General features: G+C 59.3%; 1 non-coding gene across 1 annotated transcript; it reads left to right on the top strand.

Moving 5' to 3' along the window:
• Positions 1–2,763: 2,763 nt before the first annotated feature.
• On the top strand, positions 2,764–2,882 carry LOC148057812 (5S ribosomal RNA). The gene has a single exon (XR_015710396.1). It is a non-coding gene; the product is annotated as a 5S ribosomal RNA (ribosomal RNA).
• Positions 2,883–10,000: the final 7,118 nt, after the last annotated feature.

Genomic DNA, 10,000 nt, shown 5'->3' with positions numbered 1-10,000 from the left:
AGGGGGCCTGGGGAGCCTCCTCCTGCGGGGATGGGGAACCAGGGGCCTGGGGAACATTTTCAACACTTTGGGGCATTTTTAAACACTTTGCTCTTTTCCCCCCTCTCCCAACCAGGGGGCCTTGGGAGCCTCCTCCTGCGGGGATGGGGAACCAGGGGCCTGGGGAACATTTTCAACACTTTGGGGCATTTTTAAACACTTTGCTCTTTTTCCCCCTCTCCCAACCAGGGGGCCTGGGGAGCCTCCTCCTGCGGGGATGGGGTACCAGGAGGCCGGGGAACATTATTCAACACTTTGGGGCATTTTTAAACACTTTGGTCTTTTTCCCCCTCTCCCAACCAGGGGGCCTGGGGAGCCTCCTCCTGCGGGGATGGGGAACCAGGGGCCTGGGGAACATTTTCAACACTTTGGGGCATTTTTAAACACTTTGCTCTTTTTCCCCCTCTCCCAACCAGGGGGCCTTGGGAGCCTCCTCCTGCGGGGATGGGGAACCAGGGGCCTGGGGAACATTTTCAACACTTTGGGGCATTTTTAAACACTTTGCTCTTTTTCCCCCTCTCCCAACCAGGGGGCCTGGGGAGCCTCCTCCTGCGGGGATGGGGAACCAGGGGCCTGGGGAACATTTTCAACACTTTGGGGCATTTTTAAACACTTTGCTCTTTTTCCCCCTCTCCCAACCAGGGGGCCTTGGGAGCCTCCTCCTGCGGGGATGGGGAACCAGGGGCCTGGGGAACATTTTCAACACTTTGGGGCATTTTTAAACACTTTGCTCTTTTTCCCCCTCTCCCAACCAGGGGGCCTGGGGAGCCTCCTCCTGAGGGGATGGGGAGCCAGGGGCCTGGGGAACATTTTCAACACTTTGGGGCATTTTTAAACACTTTGGTCTTTTTCCCCCTCTCCCAACCAGGGGGCCTGGGGAGCCTCCTCCTGCGGGGATGGGGAACCAGGGGCCTGGGGAACATTTTCAACACTTTGGGGCATTTTTAAACACTTTGCTCTTTTTCCCCCTCTCCCAACCAGGGGCCTGGGGAGCCTCCTCCTGCGGGCATGGAGAACCAGGGGGCCTGGGGAGCCTCCTCCTGCGGGGATGGGGAACCAGGGGCCTGGGGGGCCTCCTCCTGCGGGGATGGAGAACCAGGGGGCCTGGGGAGCCTCCTCCTGCGGGGATGGGGAACCAGGGGGCCTGGGGAGCCTCCTCCTGCGGGCATGGAGAACCAGGGGGCCTGGGGAGCCTCCTCCTGCGGGGATGGGGAACCAGGGGGCCTGGGGAGCCTCCTCCTGCGGGGATGGAGAACCAGGGGGCCTGGGGAGCCTCCTCCTGCGGGGATGGGGAACCAGGGGGCCTGGGGAGCCTCCTCCTGCGGGGATGGAGAACCAGGGGGCCTGGGGAGCCTCCTCCTGCGGTCATGGAGAACCAGGGGGCCTGGGGAGCCTCCTCCTGCGGGCATGGAGAACCAGGGGCCTGGGGAGCCTCCTCCTGCGGGGATGGAGAACCAGGGGGCCTGGGGAGCCTCCTCCTGCGGGCATGGAGAACCAGGGGGCCTGGGGAGCCTCCTCCTGCGGGCATGGAGAACCAGGGGGCCTGGGGAGCCTCCTCCTGCGGGGATGGGGAACCAGGGGCCTGGGGAGCCTCCTCCTGCGGGGATGGAGAACCAAGGGGCCTGGGGAGCCTCCTCCTGCGGGCATGGAGAACATGGGGGCCTGGGGAGCCTCCTCCTGCGGGCATGGAGAACCAGGGGGCCTGGGGAGCCTCCTCCTGCGGGCATGGAGAACCAGGGGGCCTGGGGAGCCTCCTCCTGCGGGGATGGAGAACCAGGGGCCTGGGGAGCCTCCTCCTGCGGGGATGGAGAACCAAGGGGCCTGGGGAGCCTCCTCCTGCGGGCATGGAGAACATGGGGGTCTGGGGAGCCTCCTCCTGCGGGGATGGAGAACCAGGGGGCCTGGGGAGCCTCCTCCTGCGGGGATGGGGAACCAGGGGGCCTGGGGAGCCTCCTCCTGCGGTGATGGGGAACCATGGGGCCTGGGGAGCCTCCTCCTGCGGGGATGGAGAACCAGGGGGCCTGGGGAGCCTCCTCCTGCGGGGATGGAGAACCAGGGCGCCTGGGGAGCCTACTCCTGCGGGGATGGAGAACCAAGGGGCCTGGGGAGCCTCCTCCTGCGGGCATGGAGAACATGGGGGCCTGGGGAGCCTCCTCCTGCGGGGATGGAGAACCAGGGGGCCTGGGGAGCCTCCTCCTGCGGGGATGGAGAACCAGGGGGCCTGGGGAGCCTCCTCCTACGGGCATGGAGAACCAGGGGGCCTGGGGAGCCTCCTCCTGCGGGGATGGGGAACCAGGGGCCTGGGGAGCCTCCTCCTGCGGGCATGGAGAACCAGGGGGCCTGGGGAGCCTCCTCCTGCGGGGATGGGGAACCAGGGGGCCTGGGGAGCCTCCTCCTGCACCAGGGGGCCTGGGGAGCCTCCTCCTGCGGGGATGGGGAACCAGGGGGCCTGGGGAGCCTCCTCCTGCGGTGATGGGGAACCATGGGGCCTGGGGAGCCTCCTCCTGCGGGGATGGGGAACCAGGGGGCCTGGGGAGCCTCCTCCTGCGGGGATGGGGAACCAGGGGCCTGGGGAGCCTCCTCCTGCACCAGGGGGCTTGGGGAGCCTCCTCCTGCGGGGATGGGGAACCAGGGGGCCTGGGGAGCCTCCTCCTGCGGGGATGGGGAACCAGGGGCCTGGGGAACATTTTCAACACTTTGGGGCATTTCACAAGCGCTTCCCTCGCTTACGGCCACACCACCCTGAATGAGCCCGATCTCGTCTGATCTCGGAAGCCAAGCAGGGTCGGGCCCAGTTAGTACTTGGATGGGAGACCGCCTGGGAATACTGGGTGCTGTAAGCATTTTTTTTTGCCATTATTTGTGGGTAGAAAAGTGAGAAAAGTGACCTAAAATAGAACCGGGACTAGGCGGCAGTTCCCCCCACCAGGCGGCGGCATTTGGGGCATTATTTGTGGGTAAGAAAGTGAGAAAAGTGACCTAAAATAGAACCGGGACTAGGCGGCAGTTCCCCCCACCAGGCGGCGGCATTTGGGGCATTATTTGTGGGTAAGAAAGTGAGAAAAGTGACCTAAAATAGAACCGGGACTAGGCGGCAGTTCCCCCCACCAGGCGGCGGCATTTGGGGCATTATTTGTGGGTCAGAAAGTGAGAAAAGTGACCTAAAATAGAACCGGGACTAGGCGGCAGTTCCCCCCACCAGGCGGCGGCATTTGGGGCATTATTTGTGGGTAAGAAAGTGAGAAAAGTGACCTAAAATAGAACCGGGACTAGGCGGCAGTTCCCCCCACCAGGCGGCGGCATTTGGGGCATTATTTGTGGGTCAGAAAGTGAGAAAAGTGACCTAAAATAGAACCGGGACTAGGCGGCAGTTCCCCCCACCAGGCGGCGGCATTTGGGGCATTATTTGTGGGTCAGAAAGTGAGAAAAGTGACCTAAAATAGAACCGGGACTAGGCGGCAGTTCCCCCCACCAGGCGGCGGCATTTGGGGCATTATTTGTGGGTCAGAAAGTGAGAAAAGTGACCTAAAATAGAACCGGGACTAGGCGGCAGTTCCCCCCACCAGGCGGCGGCATTTGGGGCATTATTTGTGGGTCAGAAAGTGAGAAAAGTGACCTAAAATAGAACCGGGACTAGGCGGCAGTTCCCCCCACCAGGCGGCGGCATTTGGGGCATTATTTGTGGGTCAGAAAGTGAGAAAAGTGACCTAAAATAGAACCGGGACTAGGCGGCAGTTCCCCCACCAGGCGGCGGCATTTGGGGACCCGTAGTGTGGGCAGAAAACTCACCAAAGTGACTTAAAATAGAACCGGTGCAGGCGGCATGTTCCCCCACCAGATGGCGGCATTTGGGGACCCGTAGTGTGGGCAGAAAACTCACCAAAGTGACTTAAAATAGAACCGGTGCAGGCGGCATGTTCCCCCACCAGATGGCGGCATTTGGGGACCCGTAGTGTGGGTAGAAAACTCACCAAAGTGACTTAAAATAGAACCGGTGCAGGCGGCATGTTCCCCCACCAGATGGCGGCATTTGGGGACCCGTAGTGTGGGTAGAAAACTCACCAAAGTGACTTAAAATAGAACCGGTGCAGGCGGCATGTTCCCCCACCAGATGGCGGCATTTGGGGACCCGTAGTGTGGGCAGAAAACTCACCAAAGTGACTTAAAATAGAACCGGTGCAGGCGGCATGTTCCCCCACCAGATGGCGGCATTTGGGGACCCGTAGTGTGGGTAGAAAACTCACCAAAGTGACTTAAAATAGAACCGGTGCAGGCGGCATGTTCCCCCACCAGATGGCGGCATTTGGGGACCCGTAGTGTGGGTAGAAAACTCACCAAAGTGACTTAAAATAGAACCGGTGCAGGCGGCATGTTCCCCCACCAGATGGCGGCATTTGGGGACCCGTAGTGTGGGCAGAAAACTCACCAAAGTGACTTAAAATAGAACCGGTGCAGGCGGCATGTTCCCCCACCAGATGGCGGCATTTGGGGACCTGCAGTGTGGGTAGAAAACTCACCAAAGTGTCCTAAAATAGAACCGGGACCAGGGGGCCTCTTCCCCCACCAGGTGGCGGGCTTGGGGGGCTTGGTTTCCGGGTAGAAAACTCACCAAAGTGTCCTAAAATAGAACCGGGACCAGGGGGCATGTTCCCCCACCAGGCGGCGGGCTTGGGGGGCTTGGTTTGCGGGTAGAAAACTCACCAAAGTGTCCTAAAATAGAACCAGGACCAGGGGGCATGTTCCCCCACCAGGCGGCGGGCTTGGGGGGCTTGGTTTGCGGGTAGAAAACTCACCAAAGTGTCCTAAAATAGAACCGGGACCAGGGGGCCTCTTCCCCCACCAGGCGGCGGGCTTGGGGGGCTTGGTTTGCGGGTAGAAAACTCACCAAAGTGACCTAAAATAGAACCGGGCTAGGCGGCATGTTCCCCCACCAGGCGGCGGGCTTGGGGGGCTTGGTTTGCGGGTAGAAAACTCACCAAAGTGTCCTAAAATAGAACCGGGACCAGGGGGCATGTTCCCCCACCAGGCGGCGGGCTTGGGGGGCTTGGTTTGCGGGTAGAAAACTCACCAAAGTGTCCTAAAATAGAACCGGGACCAGGGGGCATCTTCCCCCACCAGGCGGCGGGCTTGGGGGGCTTGGTTTGCGGGTAGAAAACTCACCAAAGTGTCCTAAAATAGAACCGGGACCAGGGGGCCTCTTCCCCCACCAGGCGGCGGGCTTGGGGGGCTTGGTTTGCGGGTAGAAAACTCACCAAAGTGACCTAAAATAGAACCGGGCCAGGCGGCATGCTCCCCCACCAGGCGGCGGGCTTGGGGGGCTTGGTTTGCGGGTAGAAAACTCACCAAAGTATCGGCAAAATAGAACCAGGGAAGGGGGGGATGTCGGTCACAAGGTGCCCGAGTCAGAGAACCAGGAAAACGGACATAAATCCAGAAAACCTCGGTGTCTGACTGCTCCTCAAAAAGTGGTCTTTTTTGATGTCACGAGCGCAACCACCTAGAGGTTAATGGGGAGGGATGGTGTGAGCGCAAACGGATTTTTCCTAAGTGTGACTGCTCCTCAAAAAGTGGTCTTTTTGATGTCACGAGCGCAACCACCTAGAGGTTAATGGGGAGGGATGGTGTGAGCGCAAACGGATTTTTCCTAAGTGTGACTGCTCCTCAAAAAGTGGTCTTTTTGATGTCACGAGCGCAACCACCTAGAGGTTAATAGGGAGCGAGTACAACAGGGGAGGGAGTGAATGGGCTCGGACTGTGGCCGAGCCTGGTGCCTCAAAATCGGACAAGGTTGGACTGGAAGCCCGCTGAGAACTCTGGTTCTTTTGCCAGACGAAACGAATTTTTTCCGAGTGTGACTGCTCTGCAAAAAGTGGTCTTTTTGATGTCACGAGCGCAACCACCTAGAGGTTAATGGGGAGGGAGTGGAAAAAACGACAAAGTGTTGAGCTCCGGACCGGGATGGCGGGCGACTCGAGCGGTCATGCCCGACTTTGAGACACTTTGTCGCGGTCATGCGAGCGACCTCCACTGCTCCCCGGAGGTGCCCCGGACCGGGTTGGCGGGTGACTCGAGCGGTCCTGCCCGACTTTGAGACACTTTGTCGCGGTCATGCGGGCGTCCTCCGCCGGTCCCCGGAGGTGCCCCGGACCGGGTTGGCGGGTGACTCGAGCGGTCATGCCCGACTTTGAGACACTTTGTCGCGGTCATGCGGGCGTCCTCCGCCGGTCCCTGGAGGTGCCCCGGACCGGGGTGGCGGGTGACTCGAGCGGTCGTGCCCGACTTTGAGACACTTTGTCGCGGTCATGCGGGCGTCCTCCGCCGGTCCCTGGAGGTGCCCCGGACCGGGTTGGCGGGTGACTCGAGCGGTCGTGCCCGACTTTGAGACACTTTGTCGCGGTCATGCGGGCGTCCTCCGCCGGTCCCCGGAGGTGCCCCGGACCGGGTTGGCGGGTGACTCGAGCGGTCATGCCCGACTTTGAGACACTTTGTCGCGGTCATGCGGGCCTCCTCCGCCGGTCCCTGGAGGTGCCCCGGACTGGGTTGGCGGGTGACTCGAACGGTCATGCCCGACTTTGAGACACTTTGTCGCGGTCATGCGGGCGTCCTCCGCCGGTCCCTGGAGGTGCCCCGGACCGGGTTGGCGGGTGACTCGAGCGGTCATGCCCGACTTTGAGACACTTTGTCGCGGTCATGCGGGCCTCCTCCGCCGGTCCCTGGAGGTGCCCCGGACCGGGTTGGCGGGTGACTCGAACGGTCATGCCCGACTTTGAGACACTTTGTCGCGGTCATGCGGGCGTCCTCCGCCGGTCCCTGGAGGTGTCCCGGACCGGGTTGGCGGGTGACTCGAGCGGTCGTGCCCGACTTTGAGACACTTTGTCGCGGTCATGCGGGCATCCTCCGCCGGTCCCTGGAGGTGCCCCGGACCGGGTTGGCGGGTGACTCGAGCGGTCGTGCCCGACTTTGAGACACTTTGTCGCGGTCATGCGGGCGTCCTCCGCCGGTCCCTGGAGGTGCCCCGGACCGGGTTGGCGGGTGACTCGAGCGGTCGTGCCCGACTTTGAGACACTTTGTCGCGGTCATGCGGGCGTCCTCCGCCGGTCCCTGGAGGTGCCCCGGACCGGGTTGGCGGGTGACTCGAGCGGTCGTGCCCGACTTTGAGACACTTTGTCGCGGTCATGCGGGCGTCCTCCGCCGGTCCCTGGAGGTGCCCCGGACCGGGTTGGCGGGTGACTCAAGCGGTCATGCCCGACTTTGAGACACTTTGCCGCGGTCATGCGGGCGACCTCCGCCGGTCCCTGGAGGTGCCCCGGACCGGGTTGGCGGGTGACTCGAGCGGTCGTGCCCGACTTTGAGACACTTTGCCGTGGTCATGCGGGCGACCTCCGCCGGTCCCTGGATGGCGGGCTCCAGTGAGGTCGGCGGGGGAAGGCTCGGGCTGAGGCCGACTTCGGTGCCTCAAAGTCGGACAAGGTTGGATTGGAAGTCCGCTGTGTTGAGGACCAGTGGCATTCGGCGGTGGAACGCTCAGAACTTGGCCGACATCGGTGCCTCAACGTCGGACAAGGTTGGAGTGGATGACCGCTGATAACTCTGGTTCTTTTGCCAGACGAAAGAAATTTTTCCCGAGTGTGACTGCTCTGAAAAAAGTGGTCTTTTTGATGTCACGAGCGCAACCACCTAGAGGTTAATAGGGAGGCACCATAACAGGAGAGGGAGTGAAAAGGCTCGGACGGTGGCCGAGCCTGGTGCCTCAAAATCGGACAAGGTTGGAGTGGATGACCGCTGATAACTCTGGTTCTTTTGCCAGACGAAAGAAATTTTTCCCGAGTGTGACTGCTCTGAAAAAAGTGGTCTTTTTGATGTCACGAGCGCAACCACCTAGAGGTTAATAGGGAGGCACCATAACAGGAGAGGGAGTGAAAAGGCTCGGAGGGTGGCCGAGCCTGGTGCCTCAAAATCGGACAAGGTTGGAGTGGATGACCGCTGAAAACTCTGGTTCTTTTGCCAGACGAAAGAAATTTTTTCCGAGTGTGACTGCTCTGAAAAAAGTGGTCTTTTTGATGTCACGAGCGCAACCACCTAGAGGTTAATAGGGAGGCACCATAACAGGAGAGGGAGTGAAAAGGCTCGGAGGGTGGCCGAGCCTGGTGCCTCAAAATCGGACAAGGTTGGAGTGGATGACCGCTGAAAACTCTGGTTCTTTTGCCAGACGAAAGAAATTTTTCCCGAGTGTGACTGCTCTGCAAAAAGTGGTCTTTTTGATGTCACGAGCGCAACCACCTAGAGGTTAATAGGGAGGCACCATAACAGGAGAGGGAGTGAAAAGGCTCGGAGGGTGGCCGAGCCTGGTGCCTCAAAATCGGACAAGGTTGGAGTGGATGACCGCTGAAAACTCTGGTTCTTTTGCCAGACGAAAGAAATTTTTTCCGAGTGTGACTGCTCTGAAAAAAGTGGTCTTTTTGATGTCACGAGCGCAACCACCTAGAGGTTAATAGGGAGGCACCATAACAGGAGAGGGAGTGAAAAGGCTCGGAGGGTGGCCGAGCCTGGTGCCTCAAAATCGGACAAGGTTGGAGTGGATGACCGCTGAAAACTCTGGTTCTTTTGCCAGACGAAAGAAATTTTTCCCGAGTGTGACTGCTCTGCAAAAAGTGGTCTTTTTGATGTCACGAGCGCAACCACCTAGAGGTTAATAGGGAGGCACCATAACAGGAGAGGGAGTGAAAAGGCTCGGAGGGTGGCCGAGCCTGGTGCCTCAAAGTCGGACAAGGTTGGAGTGGATGACCGCTGAAAACTCTGGTTCTTTTGCCAGACGAAAGAAATTTTTTCCGAGTGTGACTGCTCTGCAAAAAGTGGTCTTTTTGATGTCACGAGCGCAACCACCTAGAGGTTAATAGGGAGGCACCATAACAGGAGAGGGAGTGAAAAGGCTCGGAGGGTGGCCGAGCCTGGTGCCTCAAAATCGGACAAGGTTGGAGTGGATGACCGCTGAACACTCTGGTTCTTTTGCCAGACGAAAGAAATTTTTTCCGAGTGTGACTGCTCTGCAAAAAGTGGTCTTTTTGATGTCACGAGCGCAACCACCTAGAGGTTAATAGGGAGGCACCATAACAGGAGAGGGAGTGAAAAGGCTCGGAGGGTGGCCGAGCCTGGTGCCTCAAAATCGGACAAGGTTGGAGTGGATGGCCGCTGAAAACTCTGGTTCTTTTGCCTGACGAAAGAAATTTTTTCCGAGTGTGACTGCTCTGCAAAAAGTGGTCTTTTGATGTCACGAGCGCAACCACCTAGAGGTTAATAGGGAGGCACCATAACAGGAGAGGGAAGGAAAAGGCTCGGAGGGTGGCCGAGCCTGGTGCCTCAAAATCGGACAAGGTTGGAGTGGATGACCGCTGAAAACTCTGGTTCTTTTGCCTGACGAAAGAAATTTTTTCCGAGTGTGACTGCTCTGCAAAAAGTGGTCTTTTTGATGTCACGAGCGCAACCACCTAGAGGTTAATAGGGAGGCACCATAACAGGAGAGGGAGTGAAAAGGCTCGGAGGGTGGCCGAGCCTGGTGCCTCAAAGTCGGACAAGGTTGGAGTGGATGGCCGCGGAGAACTCTGGTTCTTTTGCCTGACGAAAGAAATTTTTTCCGAGTGTGACTGCTCCTCAAAAAGTGGTCTTTTTGATGTCACGAGCGCAACCACCTAGAGGTTAATAGGGAGGCACCATAACAGGAGAGGGAGTGAAAAGGCTCGGAGGGTGGCCGAGCCTGGTGCCTCAAAGTCGGACAAGGTTGGAGTGGATGGCCGCGGAGAACTCTGGTTCTTTTGCCTGACGAAAGAAATTTTTTCCGAGTGTGACTGCTCTGCAAAAAGTGGTCTTTTTGATGTCACGAGCGCAACCACCTAGAGGTTAATAGGGAGGCACCATAACAGGAGAGGGAAGGAAAAGGCTCGGAGGGTGGCCGAGCCTGGTGCCT

The sequence above is a fragment of the Callionymus lyra genome, unplaced genomic scaffold (assembly GCF_982586985.1).
Source record: "Callionymus lyra unplaced genomic scaffold, fCalLyr1.hap1.1 HAP1_SCAFFOLD_559, whole genome shotgun sequence".
Lineage (NCBI taxonomy): Eukaryota > Metazoa > Chordata > Actinopteri > Syngnathiformes > Callionymidae > Callionymus > Callionymus lyra.
The sequence above is the reverse complement of the archived record's forward strand: the minus strand, read 5'-3'. Positions and strand labels throughout refer to the sequence as shown.